General features: G+C 42.0%; 1 protein-coding gene across 23 annotated transcripts in view; it reads right to left on the bottom strand.

The window, feature by feature from the left end:
• LOC122557375 (teneurin-3) overlaps positions 1–26,291 on the bottom strand; it is a 2,612,756-nt gene that overhangs the window by 654,132 nt on the left and 1,932,333 nt on the right. For all 23 annotated transcript variants that reach the window (XM_043705048.1, XM_043705023.1, XM_043705127.1 and 20 more), the window contains one exon: positions 12,373–12,448. The gene's annotated coding sequence lies outside the window, so the exon portion shown is untranslated. The remainder of the gene's footprint in view (positions 1–12,372; positions 12,449–26,291) is intronic.

The raw sequence follows: 26,291 nt of genomic DNA, 5'->3' as shown, positions 1-26,291 counted from the left end.
CTGGATGGGTATATGAATAGGAAGGGTCTGGAGGGATATGGGCCGGGTGCTGGCAGGTAGGACTAGATTGGGTTGGGATAACTGGTCGGCATGGATGGGTTCGACCGAAGGGTCTGTTTCCATGCTGTACATCTCTATGACTCTATGACTTGCTGGATTGTCTATTGAACTGACATAACCTATCAGTTGCTAAATCTCCTCAGCAATGGTGGCTTCTTGAGAGAGGTGACAGTCATAGGATCCCTACTGTGTGGAAACAGGCCATTCTGTCCATCGAGTTCACACCTACCCTCCGAAGAGGATCTCACCCAGACTCAGCCCTCTACCTTATTGTTGTAACACTGCCATGACTAATCCACTTGACCTCTCCATCCCTGGGCACTATGAACAATTTAGCATGACCAGTACACCTAACCTGCACATCTCTGGACTGTGAGAGGAAATTTGGAGGAAAATCACACAGACATGGGGAGGACATGCAAACTCCACACAGACACTTGTCTGAGCATGGAATCGAACTCTGGTCCCTGGCACTGTGAAACAGCAGTGCTAACCGCTGAGCCACTGTGCAACCCCATCACCAAATGAGAAGTGCTAACAAGTGTAGCCTTTTCACAGTTCGCCGTAAATGCTGACCTATATCTTCCCGTCCTGATAGCTAATGATGACACTCTGTATTGCCAACCTCTTCCTATTTTATTTCTGAAACACTTACAAGGATAAACCAGGCATGCTTAATTAATTAAAAGGGATTGAAGATACTGGTCCTAAGCCTTTTAGAGTGGTGCATGAGCAGTGATCATGTGAACCTTACATAAATTCTAAAGGGCTATACACGATGGGCATAGAAGGGATGTTTCCACTGATTAGGGGGTCTAGTCCCAGGGGACGCAGTCTCAGAATAAGGACTTTCTTCCCTTACAGGGTGGTAAGTTTCCAGAGGATTGTGCAAGTGCAGTCATTGAGTATGTTCAAGATAGTGATTGATAGCATTGGAGATAATAATGATATCAAATGACATGGTTGATACAGATGATCAGTCATAACCTAGAATGGCAGAGTAGACTCAAGGGGCTGAATGGCCTACTCCTGCTCCTCATGTTCAGAAGCCTACTTTTTTCCAAACAAAATTGCAATATTAAAAATAAGAATTCAATTCTAACGGCCAGAGTATTGAGTACAGGAGTTGGGAGGTCAAGTTGCGGCTGTACAGGACTTAGGTAGGCCGCTTTTGGAATATTGCGTGCAATTCTGGTCTCTTTCCTATCAGAAGGATATTGTGAAGCTTGAAAGAGTTCAGAAAATATTTACAAGGATGTTACCAGGATTGGAGGATTTGACCTTTCGGGAGAGGCTGAATAGGCTGAGGATGTTTTGCCTGGAGCGCAAAGGCTAAGGGGTGACATTACGGAGGTTTATAAAATCGTGAGGGGCATGGATAAGAAAAATAGACAAGGTCTTTTCCCTGGAGTGGGGATGTCCAAAACCAGAGGCCATCGGTTTAGGGTGAGAGGGAAAAGATATAAAAGAGACCTAAGGGTCAATTGTTTCATGCAGAGGGTGGTGTGTGTAAAAAATGAGCTGCCAGCGGAACTGGTGGAGGCTGGTACAATTACAGCATTTAAAAGGCATCTGGATGGGTTTATGAATAGGAAAGGTTTAGAGGGATATGGGCCAAGTGTTGGCAAATGGACGAGATTTGGTTCACATATCTGGGCGGCATGGACGAGTTGGGCCAAAGGGTCTGTTTCTGTGCTGTACATCTCCATGACCCTATGACTGCTCTCAGAAAGATGTCTAACTAAATAGAGACACTTATGAATGAATTGGGTCACAGGAGCCAGGTGTTCATTTCCAGATGCATTAAACTGAATTTAAGTTCTGAAACTGCAATACAGTAGTGGGAAATTGAGCTCAGATTGCCAAGATTAGTCCAAGCTTCTCGTCTGGCAACATTATCATCACACAAACTGCACCTACTGAGCTGAGGTTATAGTTCTATTTTTTAAAAAGAGCACAATAATTTATACAAATGTGTTAATGCAGCAATAAAAATTGTGCGGAGAGGAAATTAAACCTGCAGCTGGTTAAATAAGAAAGGTGAATGTCGTGACAGTAAACTAGATGAGCATGGCTAATGCTTTTATAAACACACTTCATTCCCTGCTGTGCACAAGGAAACAACTGTGGAAAAATGTAGGAAGCAAAATGTTTTCCCTGCACTTCAGCCACCTTCAGTGTCACAAATATCTGAAATGCATTCTGCAGGTGCTGACTCAAACAATGGTGATTATGAAGCGTATTTTCCACGGATGCATTTGGTGACGTTAGTCAAGCAAATGTGATTTATGGACAGCATCAATGAGCCCTAATGGAAGTGTCATACACCTGAAGCTAGACACAGGAATTATGTTGTGATTACACTGGATGTACAGATCGTGACAAGTGATAAAAGAAACTAAAGCCGAGACCTGCCTCAATTAAACGGAAGCAATTCTTTGGTCATGGAATTTTTCTTTGTTCTCAGGATGAGATCGTCGCTGGCAAGAACAGTGTTTCTTGTCTGTCTTTAACTGTCCTTCAGAAGGCCACCTTCTTGAATTGCTGCAAACCCTGTGTTGTCAGTATTGTTAGGGAGGGGCTTCGAGGATGTTTATCCACTGGCAATTAAGCAACAGAGATAAAGGGCTGAATTTTTGTGGACTCAGGGAAAGTCCATGGACCTGTGAAGATGATGACTGAGGCCAATTCTCGGATTCCTCGCCCCCATTCACAACACTGAATATTTGTCAAGGTAAGAGAAAGACGCAGGATGATAATAAGGCTTGCTTACTAGTGAAGATGCCCATTAGTTTGTTCCAGCTGCTGTGCCCAAGGGAAATCATTACTTAATGGTCAACTCGTTCTCTGTGATCTATTATGTCAAATACGCAATAATTATTTGCACACAACAAAGAGATGTCAAGTGCTTATAGTTTTTACTATTCAGATTTAAAATCTGGATGACTTCCACTTTTACTGTGTGGTAGTTAAGGCCGGTTTGTTGTTAGGAAGTTTATAGTTTGGAATGAGTGACTTTGAAACCAGACTTTAAACACACACTACTCTTATCTATGGTTCATTGGTTTTGTTTATTGGAAAAGTGACTGTTGAAGTGCCATGGACTAACATGGAGAGTAAGAGGGGTTAGAAGGGTTGAGTAGTGTGGCACAGCTTTGTATACAGGGTGGGCGGGGCACAGGGTTGGGTGGAAAGGCATGAGTTTGCAATGGAGGATACAAGGATTGTGTGGAATATAGATATGTGCATGAAGAAGCTTGAGTTGGCATGGATAGTTAGTGTGGGTAGTGATGGGGCTGATTGATGGGTTGGTGGAGAGCAAGACTACTTTCCTTTCACTGTTCCTGTTACAACCAATCCAATGCCATGGTTTATTTGAAATCAGAAGCTTTCGGAGCATTGCCCCTTCGTGGGTGAAGTTAGGGAGAGGCACACAGGCACAGAATTCATAGACAAAGACACCAATGGGCAAAGAGGTAAAAAATCAAAGAAATAGTGTGAGTGGGGTAATGAGGAGCCAATTTCTCAGCCAGAGGGGAGTGAATCTGTGGAACGTACTGTCACAGAAAGTGGTCGAGGCCGAGTTATTGAATGCATGTAAGACAGAGGCAGATAGATTCTTGATTGGAATGGGGGGAAAGTAGGAGAACAGGGCTGAGAAAAATATCAGCAATGATTGAAGGGTGGGGAAGACTCAATGGAGTGAATAGTCGAATTCTGCTCTGATGCCTTATGGGGGCGACAGAAAAGGCTAGCTTCTTTCCATTGGATGGTGCAGAGTTTCCTGAGTTTAGTTGCAGCTGCACTCATCCAGGCAAATGGGAAGTATTCACCACACTCCTGACCTGTGCCTTGGAGATGGTGGACAGGCTTTGGGGACTCGATGAACTAAAGTAACCATGATTTGCTGCTGGCACTCAAATTAGACAATCCCTGGCGGGGTGCAGAAATAAAAATGGGCAAGGGAAACTAACAGAACCTGAATATATCAAAATCAAGTCAAAATATTGTTACCTCAGGTTAGAATTCAGACCAGCTCCTGTGGTGCCCATAGGTACTTAAAGCCTCTACTCTGTTCGTGGATGCTGTGACTAGCCCCCCTCCCCCAAAAAAAACTTCTATATTGGATCTAAGGGCCTTATTGGCACAGATTGAATCAGTTATCAGTCAAAAGAGAAGAGGAACATTGTCTAAACCTGAAGAAGGGCTTATGCCCGAAACGTCGATTCTCCTGTTCCCTGGATGCTGCCTGACCTGCTGCGCTTTTCCAGCAACACATTTTCAGCTCTAAACAAGATGTAGCTTACTGCAAGATAGCAACAACTACAAATGACATTGGCTAGTTAGATATACTAAGTAAGACATACTCTATTCCTGATGAAGGGCTTTTGCCCAAAACATCGATTTTCCTGCCACTCGGATGCTGCCTGACATGCTGTGCTTTTCCAGCAAGACTCTGATCTAACTCTGGTTTCCAGCATCCGCATCCTCACTTTTGCCTATACTAAGTAAGACTATGAGGAAACAATAATGAGACATCAGTCTTCATCAGGATAATGAGCTGGACTCCCCTTTTCCCAAGCCTGTATGACACCCTCAGTTTGGTGGACACGTGTGCTTAACCCTTTCAGAATCTTGATTTTGTACAACAGGAATGCTGAGGAATTTAAAAGTTCTTGCGGCTTTTCCTGAGATTTTGTGCTTGTTTTATTTACTCTGCAGATTCCAGCAGCAAACTGACAGACGAACAGGCAAGGACAGAATGTTCTAGAAAGTCATAGTTTGCTCTGAGCATGGAACTGGAAAATAGTGGAAGCACAGAGGCATACTGGGCAACAGTTGTTCTCCTGTCATGAGAAAATGGAATTGCTTAGCTTTTTCTTTAGTTTTATTTATCGAACTTATAAGCATTCAATGGATCTGAAGAATGTTACATCAGGAGATCTCACCTCACAGCCCCTCAGGGACTACAGGACCTTTGGGTTAGAACCTCAGAGCAAAAGACAGGAGGAACAGACTCTAAGATCCCTTCTCTAAACCGGTGGTAGATGAAACCTGAAAAAATCCAATTGTCGGTGAGCATTCCCGACACATGTCACAGTTCCTTTATAGAAACCATTTATCTAACAGATGAAACAGACAAAATTCTTCAGAGACTTGACAGTGTGGTTGTCGAAAGGTTGTTTCCTTTTGTGGGAAAGAGGGCATAATCTCAGAGTAAGGGGCCACACATTTAAGACAGAGATAAGGAGGAATTTCTTCTCTCGGAGGGTCATGTATCTGTGGACTTTTTGCAGTGTCTGTTTGCTATAATCAAATTGGTCCAAAAACCCATCCAAGCCAGACCTTTCAGAATCACTGCTTTTATGACCTCTCTGACAAAAAAGCCAAGGACAGCATAACCTTGTTAAAGGAGTCCAAACCCTAAAGTGACTCCACTAAAATATCAGGGACGAAGGTAGTCGGAATCTAGCCAAAAAGAGCAACCCAAAGTCATGCAAAAAACATGAGTTAGCTTTGTGTGAATAATTCTACTTTTGCTGAGGATGGAATCACATAATATGGATGAATTCTGTCAGTCAGCAAGCTGAGAGGGGAAACTGATATTGACCCTACATAAAAGGATCCTAAAGAAATTTCTCGGAATGAAAATTCACTAAGGAGGTACATAGAACATAGAACATAGAATGTTACAGCGCAGTACAGGCCCTTTGGCCCTCGAAGTTGTGCTAACCTGTGGATCCAATCTGAAGCCTATTATCCTACACTATTCTATTTCATCCATTTGTCTATCCAATGACCATTGAAATGCCCTTAAAGTTGACGAGTCTACTACTGTTGCAGGCAGGGTGTTCCACACCCCTCGTGTTCTCTGAGTAAAGAGACTACTTCTGACATCTGTCCTATATCTATCACCTCTCAATTTAAAGCTATGTCCCCTCATGCTAGCCATGGAAAAAGGGTCTCACTGTCCACCCTATCTAACCCTCTGATTATCTTGTATGTCTCAATTAAGTCACATTTCAACCTTCTTCACTCTAACTAAAATAGCCTCAAGTCCCTCAGCCTTTCCTCATAAGACCTTCCCTCCATACCAAGCAACATCCCAAAAATATTTTCGCCGAACCCTTTCCAAAACTTCTACATACTTCCTATAATGCGGTGACCAGAACTGTATACAATATTCCAAGTGCGGCTGCACCAGAGTTTTGTACAACTGCAACATGATCTCGTGGCTCTGAAACTCAAACCCTCTTCCAATAAAAGCTAACACACTGTATGCCTTCTTAACAACCCTATCAACTTAGGTGGCAACTTTCAGGTGTATATGGACACCAAGATCTCTCTGCTCATGTACACTGCCAAGAATCCTACCATTAGCCCAGTACTCTTTATTCCTGTTGCTCCTTGTAAAGTGAATCACCTCACACTTTTCCACATTAAACTCTCAGTCCAACTCTGCAGCTTATCTATGTCCCTCTGTAACCTGCAACATCCTTCGGCTCTATCCACAACTCCAGAAACTTTAGTGTCATTCACAAATTTACTAACCCATCCTCTCCGCCCTCATCCAGGTTATTTATAAAAATGACAACAGATCCTTGCAGTACACCACTAGTAACTGAACTCCAGGATGAACATTTCCCATCAACCACCACTTCTTTCAGCTCACCAATTTCTGATCCAAGCCACTAAATCACCCTCAATTCCATGTCCCCATATTTTGTGCAATTACCAACTGTGGGGACCCTTATCAAACACCTTACTGAAACCCATATACACCACATCAACTCTGTTACCCTCATTCACCTGTTTGGTCACCTTCTCAAAGAACTCAATAAGGTTTGTGAGGCATGACCTACTCTTTACAAAACCGTGTTGACTGTCCCTGAACAACATATTCCTTTCTACATTATTATAAATCCTATCTCTTTTAACCTTTTCCAATACTTTACCCACAACCGAAGTAAGGCTCACTGGTCTATAATTATCAGGGTTGTCTCTACGCCCTTTCTGAACAAGGGAACAAAATTTGCTATCCTCCAGTCTTCTGGCACTATTCCTGTCGACAATGACGACATAAAGCTCAAAGCCAAAGGCTCTGAAATTCCCTCCCTGACTTCCCAGAGAACCTTAGGATAATTCGATCCAGCTAAGGGGACTTATCTATTTTCACATCTCCAGAATTGCTAACACCTCCGCCTTGTGAACTTCAATCCCGTCTAGTCTAATAGCCTGTATCTCAGTATTCTCCTCGATAACATTGTCTTTTATGAGTGTGAATACTGACAAAAAATATTAATTTAGTGCTTCTCCTATCTCCTCGGACTCCACACACACCTTCCCACTACTGCCCTTGATTGGCCTTAATGTTACTCTAGTCATTCTTTTTTTCCTGATATACCGATGGAAAGCTTTTGGGTTTTCCTTGATCATATCTGCCAATGACTTCTCATGTCCTCTTCTGGCTCGTCTTAGTCTTCTCTAACTGAACGTTCATGTCTCATCCTCATATAAGCCTCCTTCTTACTCTAGACAAGAGATTCAACTTCTTTAGTAAATCATGGCTCCCTTGCTCAACCACTTCCTCCCTCCCTGACAGGTACATACTTATCAAAGACACGCAGTAGCCGTTCCTTGAATAGGCTCCCCATTTCAGTTGTGCCCATCCCCCGCAGTTTCCTTCCCCATCCTATGCATCCTAACTCTTGCCTAATCGCATCATAATTGCCTTTCCCCTAGCTATTGCTCTTGCCCGGCATTATATACCTATCCCTTTCCATTACTAAAGTGAACATAACCAAATTGTGGTCGCTATCATCAAAGTGCTCACCCACCTTCAAATCTGACACCTGGCCAGGTACATGTCACCTGCACAATATGGAGGGATACTTCCACCTGGACTATCTTGCAAAAGTTCAGAGATTCTGCATTCAAACACCAATGCTTGCTGCTGAAAATCACATGTTTCTCAATTCCCTCTTTCCCTCAGTCAAAGGCCTGGATATTGCTCAAAAAAACTAATGAGTGATAAACTGCCGAGTGGGCCCTCACTCAAAAAAAGACATTGACCACAATGAACTGTCTCAAAAATGGTCCTAGCATACGACATGCAAGTCCTGTTCACAAACCTTGCTCCCTGAGTCAAAATTCTGAGCCACACTCTCTGTGTCAATATTCATGCTGTGAAGTCCAATGTAATCTTCTAATTGGAAAATCCTATTGAATTGATTCAGCGCATTCCATGTAGTAACAGGCGCTAGCCACTCAGTGGCAGTGTGAACATGTATCTCAATTCCCTCTTTTCTTCATCATGACAGCCATCTTAATTACCAATTGACCATTGGCTGAATGTTTGCTTTCAATGTGTGCAGTTCATCTTATCGTCATTTTTTTCAAAATGGCTTCCATCGCCATCAAGCATCTGACCAAGAATCAGCTTATCTCAGTTATCTTGTATTTCTCAAGTGCTGTTCCTCAAGACTGCTCCCTCTCTACACAATCGTGAGTCTTCCACATTTAAGTTAGATTAGATGAGATTAGAGGAAACAGGCCCTTCGACCCAACAAGTCCACACCAACCCTCCGAAGAAGAACCCACCCAGACCCATTTCCCTTTGACTCATGTACCTAACACTATGGGCAATTTAGAATGGCCAATTCACCTGACCTGCACATCTTTGGACTTTGCTTCGCTGCTGAGAATCTCACAGACTGAAAGCTCTCTCCATGGAGTCCAGGCCTTTCTCCTCTCCCCTCTCTCCCTTCCAGTTGTGAAGCTCACTTTGTGCAAATCACCCGAAAAGGAGCTTCTGAAAAGCTCAGGGTTCCCATAAGGGTTTGTGCAAGACCTTAGGAGAGAGTCTGTTTCTGAATATATTTTAGGCAGGCAAACTCTTCAGGCTCCAGCCCCTTCCATTTTCAAACATTAGTTTTTAGTCAAGCTTGGAATGGGTTTTGATAAACAATTGAGTGACAATTCCTTCATGGTTCACACAACTTTAGGAAAAGTGACTGTTTTCTAAAGAGGGAGTGGCTTTCAATAATAGAGGTACCCATAAATCTGTGGAAGCAAGGGGAACTGTGTGCCCATGTATTCTCACTTCCACAATGAAGGTGTATTTCTTTTTGTTACTTTTGCATTGCTCTACCCTGTGACTCCCTTCCTCCTTGCATGACTGCTTACAGGCTCCAATTGCATACTGCCATTTGCTCTTTTGATCTCCTTCCGGAACCTTCAAATACCTACTCCTTCCTGCCTACCTATCCTTCCTCCCTATATCTCCACCTCTTGTCATTCGCCACCTTGTATTTACATCAGGACACAGAGCACACGGCCTTGTCGTTGAGAAGGTGGGCATGACCTGCTAACTCCACTGGCTGGATACTTCCTTCACCTCACTGCCCTATAGTCACCGCCAATACTCCCCTCTAAGCTATGCAGCTCTGCAGTCAGCCAGCCAGCCATAGCATCCTGATGCAGGCTCTTCACAGACTGGCACCTCCAAATTACCCAGCAAAACAAACTAAAGTGGCCACATTGCTCAACAAATTAACTGCACGCTTAAAAAAAACAGAGAAAATGTAGGTCATCCTGACTAAATTCTGCCTTCTTGCCATATAAGTCACTGCTTTCCGCAAAGAAATTAAATGCAGAAAAAGAGTTATAGGAATGGCTGCAGAGAATCTGGGGCATTGTGGTATTGTTCCAAGATCAGTAATTCAGAGGCCCAGATTAATGCTCTATGGACATAGGTCCAAATCCAACCACAGCAATTGCTGAATTTACTTGCAATTATTAAGAGCTGGTATTGAAACCTTGACTTCTTAGTGGTGACCATGACACATATTATTACAAATAATGGTCTGAAAGACCCACTTGTTCAGTAGTATTCTTTCAGGAAGGAAATCTGTAATTTTTTACCAGGTCTGGCCTACATATGACTTAAGACCAACAGCAGTGTGGTTGACTCTTACCTACTCTCTGAATTGGACCAGCATTCCAGTCAGTTCAAGGTAAATTAGGGATGGGCAGCAATTGCATCCATCTGATTGAAAGGATAAACATAAGCTCCCGTTCCTATGTTCCCATATAGGAATAAAAGGGAGCAATTGATTGTTTTAAGAAAGAAATAGTGTAAACAGGCTGAATGGCCTCTTTCTGTGCTGCACTTTTCAACAATGTTAAACTCTTGACTGTAAGTCACAGAAGAGAAGCCTAAAAAATTACAAATCAGGACAAAAAGCAAAAGGGAGGACAAACTGCAAAGAAAAAGGACAGAGAACCTGAAGAAAACATGCAAATGGATGAGGAAAGGAAACAAGAAGTAGCGATGCAGCAAAAGAGAAAATGTATCCTCTTGATGTTGGATGAGCATCACCACAATGGAATCATTAGTAACATTTAAAACTTGTTTGTACCATGCACTTCTCTAAGCGTCACACTTAAGTATATTTTCTGACTCATTCCTAAGCAACACCACAGGAGGTGGTGTAAGTGGATCAAAATCAAAACTAGCTGTATGTTACTATTCGAATTTAAAAAAACGTACTCCCTGATTGTGATGAGTAGAAAACTGCAGAAATAGAAATTACAAGTGACGTACACTTTTGCAAAATGGATGCACACAGCTGATGGCTTGGCGTGAGACCCTGGTAAAGATTGTCAGAATGCCAATGATGATGAAGCAACAGCACGTGTGCACAGCTTGACAGCATCAGACCCAACGTCTGAGCAGCGATTGGGGCAAATCAGGGAGGAGGCTGTTGAGAAGGCTGCAAATACACAGATTCTCCGAGAGACTTGGCAAAATGGAGCTATCCTGCTCGAAGGAAACAGTGGCCTGGACAGCATTACAGAAAGAAGCTCCGCGAGCTCAAGTATTTTGTTTTCAGAGGGAAGGAAGTTGTCATTTTATTTTGCAAGCTGCATTCAAAGCAGTCTGTGGGGTTTTGTGGCATTGAGAATTGCAAGCAGATCCTATAAGATTGAGGTGTTGGCCAAGACAAGAAGCACAAGCAATCCAGAGACTTCAAGTCTCATATATCAGCCAGTGGAACTCAGGCCTGAGTCCAGTTAACATTAGACCATAATAATAAGGTGCTTCAGTCCTCTCAGAGTGAAAGAAAAAAACCAATGGGTAGTCATGGACTGTCACACTAATTATCCAGCAGTCTGCTTTTGACAAATGTCAGTCAGAAATGATCCACTCAACTATTGAAATTACCATTCTGGAAATGAAATGATAAAACAGAAAATCTAAATAATAGTGGCACTGTGATAACATCAAATGTATCGTGTATGTGAAAAAGCTGAAATAATTCCACTCTATCTACTTTTTATTATCTTTTTACCTTCAACATCTCAATTACAACACTACATAATCTATCTTCAAGGAAATATAATCCTCATCTATGCAACATCTTCTGATATATTAATTCACAGATTAAATTTGCCTTCAGTCCGGAACCAAATACAGGACCCAAACCTAAACTATCCATTCTGCATGACATCAACCTCGGTGTATTCCAGCTCTCCTGAGGTAGCCTTCTTCCCCTCATTCAACCTGTCTCTCTGCTGACATTGGCTGGACTGGGTTAGGGCCAAGGATCCATCCTGATCCCATCCGACTGGAAGTAATAGAGGTGGATGGGATTGAGATCTGCTCAAAGTGCTCTTATGTGTATCAACCATGGGTCAGCTGGTAATGTGTGATATAGGAGCTTTTGTGTTCAAAGACAAAGGTCTAGATTGATACTCCAGTGTACTGAGAGAGTGCTGCCCTATTGTGACATTTTGTCATTTGGATGAGACATTAAGGCAGGTGAGTACAAAATATGCCATGAGACTACTTTGAAGAACAAAGATGTCAACCACAGTGTCCTGCCAAAAACGTGCCCTTCATTCATAGGTTAGAACAAGATTAGCACATCATTATCACATTGCTGGCTGTGAGACCTTTTCATTTACAAAATGGCGCCATCAATAGGGACTAAACTACAAACCACTTCATTGGTTGTTGTCACGATTGGGACCATGTGGATCTTGTTGACCACAAGATTCTTGATTGGGGTTGCTAACCTCAGCCAATCAGGGATCTCGTAGTCAATGAGATCCACCTGGTCCCAATCACTACAGTTGTAAAAGGTTTTGGGATAGCACCCGGCCATGAAAAGTGCAAAATTACTGACGGTCTTTCTCATACTTTATGAGTTGCTTTTGGTTAAGATTGACATAAAAACATACTGTGCAAGTGCCAAGTTCAAGCTCTTAAAGGTAAATATTTACAGGTCAAACTGACAAGAATCCTACCTGTTTTGTGTCTGAAACTTCTTCATACAACTTATTTTCATCCTGCTGTTGCCTGCGCTCAAGGAGTCAGTGAACCCTGCAACACAAAAGGAAAGGCATCTTAACTAAAAACCATTTTCTATCTCATTCTCCACTCTGCTTTATCCCACTGAAGGGAAGCAGTAAATAACAGGCTATTAAACTGACACTTTTAAAAAAAATCTTCCATTAAATTTATCTCACGGTTGTAATTTTGTAAAGTGGCAATGCTTACAATGAAATAAGCATTGCCACTTTAACATGATCTAATGATTCTGAAAGCAGGTGACTAGTGAATGAGCAACTCTGACTGATGTTGATGGAGTTGATATGGTAGCAAATGCAAGTTCCAACAAAAAGCTGACTTAGTATAGCTGCAGTTCAATCTTTCCATGTGGTGAGGTGACCTGAAATGGAGTAGGTGGGTTGTGAACAGGGCTGTAAGTTCCAGCCTTCATTTCTGTTGTAGGAGCAGAAAGAACATTTTTGAAAACTCTAGTTCAAGGAGTTAGTCAATGAGTGAAAACAGGTCAAATGCTTTGCTGTTCAATATATAGTTTTGCATCAAATTAAAGGAACACATTATGACTCTATGACTCCTTATTGACCAAGACGAATGCTCGAATGTTTCACTGATAAAGTTTCTTTTACTTAAGAGAAGTGTTCTTTTCAATTCCCTTACTGCTGAAGGGGTAAACATTGAAATCACTCTGCTATCTGCAGGTTCTTGACTTGCTGCTTTAATAGGACTTGTTCCTATTCTCGGCATTGGTCGTAATATTGAGAAATGAAAGGTACCGTCCCTGTGCATGAAAGATTGGAGTAATTCTGCAATCACCTAAAGCTCAGTAGAAAGATTCAGTTGTAGTTCTTCCCTTCCTATTTGAAATCCAGGCAACACATGGTACAGACCTGCTGTAAACTAGCAATTATTGTTCTGACCTCAGAGTGTAGCACAAAAGTACTTTTGAGATCAGTGAACTGCATGACTTGGAGGGTCAATTGTTTGTGTTGCTGTGAGTCCTGGAATCCTTGTGCTACCCCAATAGGCAAGATTAAAACTAATCAATTCAAGCATACTGCCACCATTGGTAATCAGCCCATGTCTCTTCATTTTTGATTCTTTCAGCTGCAAATTGACCCACAAACACATTGAACTAGAAATGGTGTCAGGTGAAACACTAGCTCAATCTGAAATGTAATGTGAACTGTGATCACCTTAATTTGGTGGTAACATTCTCCCCTCGCAGTCAGTAGAACACGCAGTCAATTCCAGCTGCACTCTCAAGTATTCAAGCACATAATCTAGACTAACAATTCAATACAATCAGGCTATGCACAATCATGTACACCTTTTCCTTGAACCATCTGCCAGGTCAAGTGGGTGTTGAAGATCCCACAACACCATTGAATGAAGGACAAGGGAGTTTTACTGTTGTTGTGGCTAATACATATCCTTGAACCAGCACTGGCCCTTGACCCATGATACCAAAACATGGGCCAACTGGCCATAGACATAAGAAAAGAAATAGACCATTTCGCCATTGAGTCTACTCCATCAATAAATGAGAAAACAGTTGATTTGAAAATTCTCAGTTACAATTTCTTTCCTTTGTCCCATAACCCTTGATTCCCTTGCCAACTAAAAATCTGTCTATCCAAACCTCATAATATACTTAATGATCCAGCTTTAACCGCTCTCTGTGGCAATGAATTCCACAAATTCACAAGCCTCTGAGATAAGAAATTCCTCATCATCTCTGCCTTAATTGCACCCCTTATTCGAGATTATACCCTGTGGTCCTAGATTCTCCCACAACGAGAAGCAATGACACCATTGGTCCATATGAAATGGCCATTACATTCTGTCACATATACCAACAATGACTACATATCAAAAATGTAATTCGTTGACTGTGAAATGTTAAAAGGTATGTTAGAAATACGAAAGGCAATACATAGCTACAACTGGTTGCTTGGTCATTTGGTTCTTAAATAAGTTTGCAAACTGAAGAAGATGTCGCTGCATTGTACCTTTTACAATTCAACATGAGGCTGGAGAATAGCTATTACTTGGTACAATTCCCAAGGTCATGTCTTGACCAATTAGAATTGGCTTGCTTATTCATTCATGGGATCTGGACATTGCTACCTCGACTAGCATTTATTGGCCATTGCTAATTGCCCAGAGAGCAGTTAAGAGTCAAGTGTATGTGGGCTTGGAGTTACATGTGGGCCAAACCAGGTAAGGACAGCAGATTACCTACCTGAAAGGTCATTAACAATCCACATGTGCTTCTGCATCAACAGTAGTTATACAGTTGCTATTCAACTATTTTCCTTTAATTTCAGATTTCAGATTTTTGATGTTGTGACTTGAACTCATGTTCCCATAACATTAGGTAGAGTTCTGAGGAAAAGTCATTGGACTCAAAATGTTGACTCTGTATTCCCCTCCAAAAATACTGCCAGACCACCAATTTCTGTTTTTGTATCAGGCTGGGATTCTTGATGACCAGGCCACTGACATTACCATTATACCAGCACCCACCACTTTCCTTGCAGTTCTCATGACAATGCTTCTGGCCTACCAGAGTCCACTTGTCAAGCAGCCACCACCCTTTACCCTACAATAAAAACTGTTGTTCCTTTTTCAACTTGGTACTTTTGCAATTATATCGTAATGTGTGCAAGATGATAGGCTTAAACAGGCACAAGTTATTTTCTTCACAAACCAACACCAGTTTTGGTACCATGTTCCCGTGGGGGTAACTAGATCTGTTTAAATGCCATGGCTCAAGGACATACATTTGTCTGTCATAGATTCATACCGCATGGAAACAAACATCTCGGTCCAACTTGTCCATGCTGCTAGGTTTCCCAAACAAAACTACTCCCATTTGCCTGTGTTTGGCCCATTTCCCTCTAAGGGGTAAAACCTTTCCTGTCCAAATAAAGTTGTTCCACACTATAAGCCGTATAGGGATACATGTACCCGTCCTGCTTAGTCAATGAAAATTAGAATGGCCTATGGGTTGGAGGATGGGCATGCCTATAATTGTATCTGACTAGTCAGGTCCTGCATACTGTCGTTTCATGTCAACAGTCAAAATATTACTATGCTGCTCAGAAGCTATTCAAAATCGTGAGGGATCTAGCCAGAATACACTGACAGAAATTATTCCCACTGACAGAAGGCTCGAAAATCAGAGGACACAAATTTGAAGTGAGTGCCAGATGAATCAAAGGCAATATGGGGACAATCGTTTCTGCATGGTAAGTGGTTAGGATGTGGAATGCACTGCCTGAGATTGTGGTGAAGGCAGATTCAATTGTGGCTTTTAAATGAAAGTTGAGTAATCATCTGAAGAGCGAATATTTGTGTGTCTCCGAGGAAAGGGCAGGGGAGTGCGGCTAGCTAAACTGCTGTTGTAGAGAATTGGCATCAGGACGACAGGCCATATACTCTCCATCTGTGCTGTGCCCAGTGTATGAATCTCAGCAAAAAATCAATGAAACTTCAAACCATGAAGCGAAACATCTTGAATTCTCTACTCTATATTATACTGAATGCATTTCTGATATTTTAAAAGTATAGGTTGTATATGAAGCTCACCCTTCTGATTCTTACTATTGTGGAATACAATAATTCACTTTTTCTGTGCTCGGTTTCTTTGCCCATGTTTGCCATTTTCAGTTAGTTTGTGGAACTTAGCACCTCAGTCACGGTTGGGTGTTCTTTTACTTTCCTTTGTGTTCTGGTGAAACATTAGTTGCGATTCCCTCTCAACAGACACTTCCCCTGACATGCTTAGTGCTTTCCAATTCTCAGGAAGGGTCACCGGACCCGAAACGTTAACTCTGATTTCTCTTCACGATGCTGCCAGACCTGCTGAGCTCTTCCAGCAACTTCTGTTTTGTTAGTGTTTTCCAGAATTTCCTGTTTGACTTCAGATTTCTGGCACTTGCAAGACTATAATGCGGAGGGGGGGAACTGGGGTGGACAAGGTCAGAAGTCAGATGACACCAGGTTATAGTCCAACAGGTTTATTTGAAATCAAATGCTTTCAAAGAGTTGCCCCTTTGTCACCTGATGAAGGGGCATTACTCCATAGGCTTGTGATTTCAAATAAATCTATTGGACTATAACCTGGTGTCGAATGTTTTCTTACCTTGAAAGATTTAGGGTGGCATGGTGGCCCAGTGATTAGTGCTGCTGCCTCACAGCGCCAGGGACCCACATTCGATTCCAGCCTCAGGTGACTGTGTGAAGTTTGCACATTCTCCTCGTGTCTGCGTGGGTTTGCTCCGGTTTCCTCCCACAATCCAAAGATGTGCAGGTTAGATGACTTGGCCTTGCTAAATTGCCTACAGTGTCCAGGGATGTGGAAATTAGGTGCATTAGTCAGGGGTAATGTAGAGCAAGGTAGACTAACCCACCAATGGGTGGATTACTCTTCGGAGGGTCAGTGTGGAATTGTGGGACTGAAGGGCCTGTTTCCATGCTGAGGGGATTCTATATAAATTATAGTTTTTGTTTCTTTTCTTATTTTGCACGTTTTACATTTCCATTCAGTTGACAAAGGGACACTAGGTCTCACTTCACAGCTCATATATTCCACAATGAAAACTAATCTGGCTTCCTCATGCAATAACAAAAACTTTCATTCATAAAACACCATTAGTATAGTAACACATCCAAAGGGACTGCAAAAGGTCAATTATAAACCAAAATTTGATTCCAAATCATGTACGGAGATATCAGGACATGTGACTGAATATTTGGACAAAGAGGTGAAAGTGAGGACTGCAGATGCTAGAGATCAGAGCTGAAAATGTGTTGCTGGAAAAGCACAGCAGGTCACGCAGTATCCAAGGAACAGGAGAATCGACGTTTCGGGCATGAGGGCGGAAGATGAGGCGCTCTTCCTCCAACCGTCGTGTTGATATGGTCTGGCGATGGAGGAGTCCATGGACCTGCATGTCCTTGGTGGAGTGAGAGGGGGAGTTGAAGTGTTGAGCCACGGGGTGGTTGGATTGGTTGGTCCGGGTGTCCTCTGATATGGCTAGGAAGAACTGTTTGTTTAGTGTATGGATTCTTCTGTGGATGAAGAACAGTAAAGGTCCTTTGCAGGTCTATGAGAATGTTGTCCTGAGCTGGGGTAGGTCTAATTGCAGGGAAGGTAGGTAGCGGCGCATGGCTGCAAGCGTGGAGCAAAGGATCCGGAGGGAGGTCTGTTGCTGGAGGCTTTCCGATACGGCTAGGGAGAAATGTTTGTTTCCGATATGGCTACGAATAACTGTTTCATAGAGGATAGAGAAGTGAAGGTTTAGGAGCAAATTCAAGAACGATTGGCCTTAGCAGCTGAAAACAGATTTGTTGCTAGCTGAGTCAAGAAAATAGAGAGTGCACAAGAAGTGAGAGCAAGTAAAGTGCAGTCAGCTCAAAAACTGATCATTTATATATCGACCTATAAACGTGTGGGGGTTCGGTTAGCTTGGATGGCTGCTATATGATTCAGAGTGGCTGAGGTTACCACGAAGGTCCTACCTTCTCAACATAGCTCCTCCCTGAGACACAGCGACCTTCAGGTTAAAATCACAACCCGTCGTCTCTCTCTAATGAGAGAGCAGCCCGATGGTCCATAAGGATTATGGTGACTTTACTATTCAGTGCTGGATTAAGGGAAACATTACATATGACTCAGGACTTCATATCTCAATTGCATAGGCATTGAGAGTTGGTGCTGGAAAAGCACAGCAGGTCAGGCAGCATCTGAGGAGCAGGAAAATCGATGTTTCGGGCATACGCCATTCATCAGAAATTCAGCAGGAATGATAAACAAGGGTGCTTAAAGCTTAGCAGTGTTGTTTTACCTCTGCTTCATAGTACTGTATATGACTTTGAACAAAGGGATTAAATTTGGCCTTGCACTTCTAAACGCTGTATCTTAACAGCACTTTAGTGAAGTGTGTTTAGTGCAGGTATAATTACCTCTGAAGCAATACAGATTGAAGGCAACGACACATCCACTCTTCAGTAGTTTCTCCCCTTTGGCAAGTGACCAGATTTGAAATAATGAAAGCTCTTATATGCAGGTTCTTTAAATGTTTATCCTCCAGCCGAGACAGTGAAGACAAAACAGATCTCACATACTGAAGGCGTGGCATTTCTGCATGCGTTATTGTGAGGCAGTATTGTCATTCTTGGGTTGTGTATTCACACATGTCTTACAATGCTTTTCTTTGTAACAAAACTATTTTTTCTTGTACATTAGTTTGCAGCAACAAAGCCAAATACCTGTTGGAATAATTTCTAGTCTTTAGGGCATGAGAATAATTGCCATATGGATGAATGATTTCCATTGTTAACAATGATTGCACAACTACATGGGAGCCAAGTAATGTGCCGTAGCAACAGACCATGCCTTTCTGTAGCCCTCAGTGACAGGCTACTCCTGAAACATTCAACATTCATTTAACACAATGACATACAGGGACACCAGCAGCGTTGCAAGAAATAAAAGACATGAATGGAAAGGGTCTAATTGTTGTACTGGCCTTGGCATTGATCACTTTAAAGAATCAAGAACAAAACATAATTCAATTTCTTTGACTGATATAAATAGTTTGAAGTATCTGGATTTGGCAGCACATTTATTGATTTGAAGCTCAGGATGGCTACTTGTTTTGTGGAATATATCAATTTATCCTTGCCAATAATTTGAAAATCAACTTTCAATATAAAGCAGATCTCAACTTTTACATTTCATTCACAGGATGGAGACATCATTGGCTAAGCCAGCAGTTATTGCCCATCCCTAATTGCCCAGAGGGCAGTTAAGAATCAACCACACTGCTATGTGTCTGGAATCACGTGTAGGCAAGAACAGATAAGTATAGCAGTTTCCTTCCCTCAAGGACATCTGTGAACCAAATGAGGTTTTTCTCAGCAATCAATTCACAGTCCTCACTCAACTTTTAATTTAAATTTTTCTTTATTGAATTCAAATTCCATCATCTGTCATGGCAGGATTTAAACCAGGTCCCCATAATATTCGGCAGCATCCGAGGACCCTGAATTGCTGTGCTCTTCCAGCACCACTGATCCAGAATCTGGTTTCCAGCATCTGCAGTCATTGTTTTTACCCCATAATATTAGTTAGGTCTTAGGATTAACATTCCAGCAATAATGCCACTAGGCCATCACACCTAGTTTCTACAGCTGTCGTGCCTGAGTGACATAGTTATGAGTTCAAGTCCTGCTCTATGCCTTACGCATAAAAGACCCCCCATTGTGGTATGAGAGGAGGGATCCATTGCTTCAAGAGCCAGCTTGTGGATGACATGTTAAACTGAGGACCTACTGCCCGTTCAGGTGGATATAAATGATTCCATGGGAACATTTTGAAAAAGAATAAGGGAGTTAACTCTAATGACCTGGCCAGCATTTATCTTTCACACAATATCATAGAAAGGAAAAAAGAAATCTGGCCACTATTGTCAAGCTGCCTTGGGGATTGTAGAAAATTAAGAGCTGTGTTGCCAATGTTACAACAGTGATTGCACTTCATGGGCTGAAAAGAGCTTTGAGATGTCAGGTTATTGTGTAAAGTGCTGTGTAAATGTAAGTCTTTTCTTTTGAAAACAGCAACCAACTTATAACTAAAGGTGTTAAGGTTATACTTTACTATACAAGCAATTTGAAAGCAATAGCAGAAAGTATGTACAGAAAATACACAACTGAGAGTGGCAGTGGAGCTCAGTCATTGGCAATGGTGCCTCACAGCACCAAGGTCCTGGTTCAATTCCACCCTAGTGTGACGGTCTGCATGGAGTTTGCACGTTGTCTGTGTGTTTCCTCCAGGTTGTCCAGTTTCCTCCCACAGTCCAAAGTTGTGCAAGTTAGATGGACTGGCCATGCTAAATTGCATATTGTCATGGGATGTGTAGGCTACGTGGATTAGCCTTGGGAATTACAGGGTGGGAGACAGTGAGGACTGCGGATGACGAAGATCAGCATTGAAAAGTGTGGTGCTGGAAAAGCACAGCAGGTTAAGGAGCATCCAAGTAGCAGGAGAGTTGACGTTTCAGGCATAAGCCCTTCATTAGGAATAGCGGGGATGGGTGGAGTTGGTAAGGAGGCTGAAAAGGAAAGGGGGGAGTGGGATTGGGAAGGAATTAGGTAGATGCAGTTGGGAGGTCATGGTGATAGGTCGGAGCAAAGGGTGGAGCAGATAGATGGGAAGGAAGTTGGGCAGATGGGGCAATTCAAGAGGATGGTGCCGAGTTGGAAGATGTGATGAGGTGGAGGGAGTGGCGATGAGGAAATACACAATGGGTCTGGGTGGGATGCTCTTCAGAGTGTCAGTGTGGACTCAATGGGCCAAATAGTCTGATTCTACATTGTGAGCACTCTATGGTGGAATATGAAGGCAATCCTGACATTTAATTTCCCATGAGTCTCTGGATTGATTGAATATGCATAAATTACAGGCAACACCATATGAAATATGTTTATATCAAATATAAAATTGAAATGCATGGCAAATTGTAGGCTTTTTTTCTTACCTTGATACCACTAAATTTTAATGGCTCAATAGACAAGTTAAAAAGGACATAACAAAGCTCTTTGATTTGTGAAGTAAAATTCCAAGGAAAGTTATGTTTTTTAGAAGCGTCATGCTGAGATGAATCTCAACTGACATAGAATATGTATCAGATAAAGGAATTCTTTCTCTGTTTCACTCCATAACAGTACGATCATTTTGGAAGTCAAAGGTCGAACAATATTCACTAAAGTTTCTGCTTTGAATTATCAAGGACAATGTGAATTAGCAAACCTGATGTGACCTTATATTGAATGTTACAGATACAAAAACTTCTAATTTGAATTCAATTCATAATGCTGGAATGTGAAGTTAATCACATTCACGGTGACCACCAAACAATCATCAGTTGTTGTAATTTCTGAGTTGTTGTAAGTTCCCCCGTGTTCACTTTCGAAGCTCAGTGAAATTCCCTGTGATATTCCTTAATCAATAGATCACCCAAGTCACTTAGCTTGTCAATTTGAATAAAAACTTCTAAAGTCGTATTCAAATTGCCCCTGACCTCTCCTTCAGCTATACAACCTTTCAAGAATACCGCATTATAAACATAATTACCAAGGCGTTCTCATAATGCTGTGAGTAGTGTGCCTGTTTCTGAGTGTTTCAGCCCCATTCCATGATGACCATAAAATGTAAATTCGCAATGTGGTCAAACAGGCTGATTGCCAAATCCACAAATCCTTCGAACATATCAATGGCTGGGGGAGAGGTTTCTGCTCTGCCATGTTCCTCGTGGTGTGGCATCCCTCAAACCTCAACGTGACCTCTGATTTCAGTGGCGTGATCTGTTCCAGGAAAAAAACTACTGAAAAAAGGCATTTTGCATGCTACATGTATCTCAGGATGCAGAAAGTCTGCCAAATCTGTGATTTCCCTCCTAATTAGAACTAGAAACAACAAAAATAGAAGGATCACTGGACTTGAATTGTAAACTCAGCTTTCTCTCCATGGGTGCTGCCAGACCTACTGAGTATCTCCAGCAATCCCTGCTTTTGATTCTGGTAAGCCTTTGTTGCAGTCCGTCCGCAGCCAGAACATCTTTCTGTTGTTAAGGAGAGCGAAACTGCACACAATACTCCAGTTGTGGTCTCACCAAAGCTCTATAAAGTTGCAGAAAGACATCCCTGTTCCTGTACCCAAATCCTCTTTGTACGAAGGCCAACTAATCAACAGAAGTAATATTCTTAATTCCCAGACCATTCTCATTTATGGATGTACTTTTTTCTTCAAACATGTTGACATCAATATTAATAAAATGTTACCAGAGCTAATAAAAATATTTAACAATGAGGGATGCTGCAGATTTCCCAGATCTTTGGAGAATTGCAGCTGCCTCACAAGTAATCGTCGACTGCGAGACCATTTAATTTGCCCCACTGCTTTTTTATATTAAAGTACTTACGGATCTGAACATCTGGTCTGAACTACGTGTGCACACACACAGCAACCATTCCATTTATCAGTTGGTGTGGCAAATATTTTTCAATTACAAGTCCCACATCTTCAGTTTGCAATTGCCCTGGTGACAACCTTGAATTCAAGAGACGATGGGGACTTGTTAACATGCCACCCATAAGTGACCTTTTATGTGTGGCATTCTTCACTTTCAAGGAGGTTTGGAAAGCAATGCCACTGCTCAGTTGCTGACAGAATTAAGGTTTAAAAACCGTGTTTAATGATGAAAACTATAATCTATCTCACATGTATTTTTACAAAAGAAAGGTGAATGGTTTCTTTTCAAGGTCTTCACTCAACAAAAATGCATGATATTTGTGAATGGGTTATACATGTTTTGGAAAAAATATTGTATTGAGCAATGTGACCTGTTAGTCACCAAGACTATTTTATATTGTAGTGAACATTATTTTGCCTCAATAGAGATTAAGTAAGAGCTGACTGTAATGGTCCAATTTCGATACAGCCACAAACGTTAACAATGAACTCGCAGAAATTGCTGGATAAACTGAGCATGTCTGGCAGCATCTATGGAGAGAAACAGAGTTAATGTTTCGAACCTAGCAACCTTTCTTCAGAACTGGATTTAGATGCAATATTCAGAAGTTGCCTCTCACTCCTTAAGGAAGCCTCAATATGCCCCAGAACAAACACTTTTAAGTCCAGTTCCATTTTTTTCAGGAAACATGATAGCCAAATTGTGCATATCAGAGTCCCGTAGTAGTTATAAAACAGTGTCCAGATAATTTGGTTTCATGATGTTTGTTCAGGAACAAAGATTGGCCAGATTGCCTATGAGTTAACAGCATGAGAGTGAGACTCATGGATAGCCCATCAAAGAGACAGCACAGGTATAATGGGGCTTGTTGCATGCATGGTTCTTGAACACTGTGGAGATTTTCCCTGCTTTTCTTCAAATAGGGTCCTAGGATCTTCTACATTTACCTGAGGCAGGAGACAGAGCCTTGGTTTAATATCTCATCCAAAGGATAACAAGTTGCACAGTACAACACTCCCTCAGCACTGCACACTGGGGCATGAACCAAAACGTTCAGCGCCGAGGGTGAGAGTGCTGACTCTGACCAAGTCTTGAACTTTCAGTTAATCTATTACTTTGCAATCACACTTGATATCTAATCCTGACAAACAACAGGAGGTTTTAAAAGGAGTTACATGCTGTGCTGGCAGTTACAGCCTAAAACAGACCAAGGTGTGTGATGACAGAAATGTTGGTTGTGCTATTGAAGGAAAATAACATGAAACAGTTCTTTGCTGTACTCCTATTGCTCAATTGTCTCTCACTGTCACTTTCCTTGCTGCTCGTGGTTTCAGCCTCAATACATGCAGCGCCACATGATGTGCTGTTCCCTTTGACATTGAATCGGTTAAAACAGTGCGCTTGAGACAAAGGGGAGGTGTGGGTGGGAGCTGTGTGGAGGAGAAATGAGAAAATTTTCAAAGCTGATTTTAAGATTGCAGAATGACTGCATCCCAAAAGATGTGGATGTCCCAGTGTAAAATTAATGACCACACATCCATTCCATTTCAGAAAGCATGGTTATTTGGTTTCTTCTTGCAGCCTTACATGATTGCTGCATGCAACTGGTGCTACCTGCAGCATTAATCCAAAGGAGTTGCCTTTTAGTGATAACGCCACTGAAGTAGTACTCCGGAACACCAGGCTAATGTTCTGGGGACATGTGTTAGAACAGCAGGTGGTCAAATTTGAATACGTTAAAATCCAGGATCAAAATAAAGACAGTATAACGCCAACTATCAAACCAATGTTGATGAAATGAAATATCTTGCTCACTCGTGTCACATAGGGAAGGAAATCTCCTATCATTACCTAGTCTGGACTAAGTACAACTCCAGATCCAGAACAATGTTGTTGACTGTTAACCCTAGCATGCCATTCAGTTGTATCAAATCACTACAAAGTGTAAACAACCAAACAACAGCAAACGCAGACCTGTCAACTCTGCAAAGTCCTCCTTCCCAATAGCTGGGGGCCTGAGCCAAAGTTATAAGACTAATCAAGCAACAGTTTGACATTGCTACATTGACAGAATTATGCCCTCCAGGCAATCTCTCAGACACCACCACCACTTTCTGAGGGCATGACCTGTCCCACTGGCTCGAAATACCTACTTTAGGTGGTGGCACCTTGGTATACAGTTGGGGCAGAGTTGCCCTGTTTTTTTTCAAGATTTACGCTGGGTTTCATGGGATTGGGTCAAACATGGGAAAGGAAATTTTCTACTGGTGGACACCTGTTCCCACCATTTTGACAGATGTTTTCCTAATTCACCATGTCAAATACCATTTGGAACAACACTGAGGGTGACAAGGGCACAAAATGTACTCTGGGTGGGGAACGTCAATATTAATTACCAAGCATCACTACTGTCTGAGTCTGCCATGTCCCAAAGGGCATAGCTGTTAGACTGGGACAGCAGCCAATAGTGAGGGAACCAACCAGATAGAAAAACTTACTAGACCTTGTCCTTATTAATTGATCTGTTGCTGATGTGTCCATTCATGAAGGTAAAGATTGGTGGGACTACTGCACAGTCACTTTGGGGACAAAGTACCCTCTTCACAATGAGGATATCCTCCATTGTATTGGGTGGCACTACACTGTGCTAAATAGGATAGACATTTTTTAAGATCTAGCAATTCAATACTGGACATGCATGAGGCAGTGAAGGCCATCAGCAACAGCAGAATTGTGTTTAATGTTAAACCTGCATATCACCAACTTACCATTACCAATGAAATGGGAGATCAATGATAATTAATGAAAAGTACAGAAAGGCATGCCAGAAGCAACACAAAACAAACCAAAAAATAAGTTGTTGAACTGTTGATGGTACAATGCAGAACTACTTGCAATAGGCAAAAGTTGGGACTACATGAAAGGATTGGATCTAAGCTCAGTACTGCTGCCAGACCTAAACATGAATGGTATTGGTCAGTTAGATAACTAATTGGAGGTGCAAGCTGCACAAATATCCCATCCTCAAGAATGAAGGGAGCGAGCATGTCTGTGCAAAGTATTTGAATTTATCTTTAGTCAGACATGTCAAGGAAATAATCCATCTCAGCCTCATCCTGAGGACCCCAACATTTTTCAGACAACGTGATTCATTCTGATTCCATGACAGCTTTAATCCAAAAAATGACAGAAGAGCTTAACTCCAGAGGTGGACATGCAGAGAGTGTTTGTCCAAGTGTGGCATCAAGGACCCTGAGCAAAACTGGAGTCAATGCAAATCAGAAGAAAAAAAGTCTCTGCTGGTTGGAGTCACATTTAGCACACAGGTCAAAGTGTGCACACACATTTCCTGCAGCTTTTCTGGACATTAAGTTGCTGGGTAGAACCTAATAGAGTTACCATTAAAGAGCACAATTTGTCAGCTGAAGCTCAGTTAGAAGCTTAAAATCTGAGATAGTCTTCCCGAGTCCTGAGGTCAGGCTATTGCTCTGTCAATCACACTTATTAAAGCTGTCCTATCTGACTTTCCCAGTTCTGGTATGTGTTCCTCTCCGAAAGCTCCCTCTCAAATCTTTGCCTGCATTTGGAAGTGTTCGTGTATCGGGTGATTAATTATGTGAGTCTGTGTACTACTGACGCCCACTGTGCTGGAATGGTAAAGCCCCTGTGTACACTCAGAAGAAAACTCTGCAAACTGTTACATTTGCTGGAAACCAAAGCAGAAATATGGGGTAGGTATTTTAAAATCCTATGAATGGAAACTGTTACACACATTGAAACTTTTATTATCCCTCCATCGATCCAAGATACTATACACAACAATCTCCAACGTCCCA

This window comes from Chiloscyllium plagiosum, chromosome 2 (assembly GCF_004010195.1).
Source record: "Chiloscyllium plagiosum isolate BGI_BamShark_2017 chromosome 2, ASM401019v2, whole genome shotgun sequence".
Classification (NCBI taxonomy): domain Eukaryota; kingdom Metazoa; phylum Chordata; class Chondrichthyes; order Orectolobiformes; family Hemiscylliidae; genus Chiloscyllium; species Chiloscyllium plagiosum.
Note: the sequence above shows the minus strand (reverse complement) of the source record. Positions and strands in the feature narration are given on the sequence as shown.